Consider the following 513-nt stretch of genomic DNA (forward strand, 5'->3'; position numbering starts at 1 on the left):
TTGATGAGCGGACCGCGTGACGGAGGCACGAAGCGAGTTAGCGGCGATATTATCGCAAAACTAGATTATCTCTCATTAGCCTCGTCTTTCTGGTGTTGCGTTTTGCGTAATTTTACAAGGAAAAAAGATTTGGAAATTGGACAATATAAAACAAAATAAATAATAGCTCACGGTCATTATCACACAATTGTCGAGCAGATATAATTATTATAAAAAAGTAATAATATTCGAATAACAAATGATAATGATAATACCTGATATAATAACAGAATAACGATGATCGAATAATCAATAATAACAATGAATAACAATAGCTAGACAACGGCAATAATAACTGATTAAACACGAGGTAAAGAAATGGTCGTAATGGCACGCCCGAGTTGCTTTCCTATGCGTAATAGTAATAATTAAATAATAATCGAATAATTTTTTTTTGTAAATATTTCCGTAAATATCCGTATCTTAGAAAATAAAGGTCAGATAAAACATGTTTTGAAACAAAAGTTGTTTGCT

This window comes from Odontomachus brunneus, unplaced genomic scaffold (genome assembly GCF_010583005.1).
Source record: "Odontomachus brunneus isolate Ranch 3 - 2012 unplaced genomic scaffold, Obru_v1 Obru_scaffold_066, whole genome shotgun sequence".
Classification (NCBI taxonomy): domain Eukaryota; kingdom Metazoa; phylum Arthropoda; class Insecta; order Hymenoptera; family Formicidae; genus Odontomachus; species Odontomachus brunneus.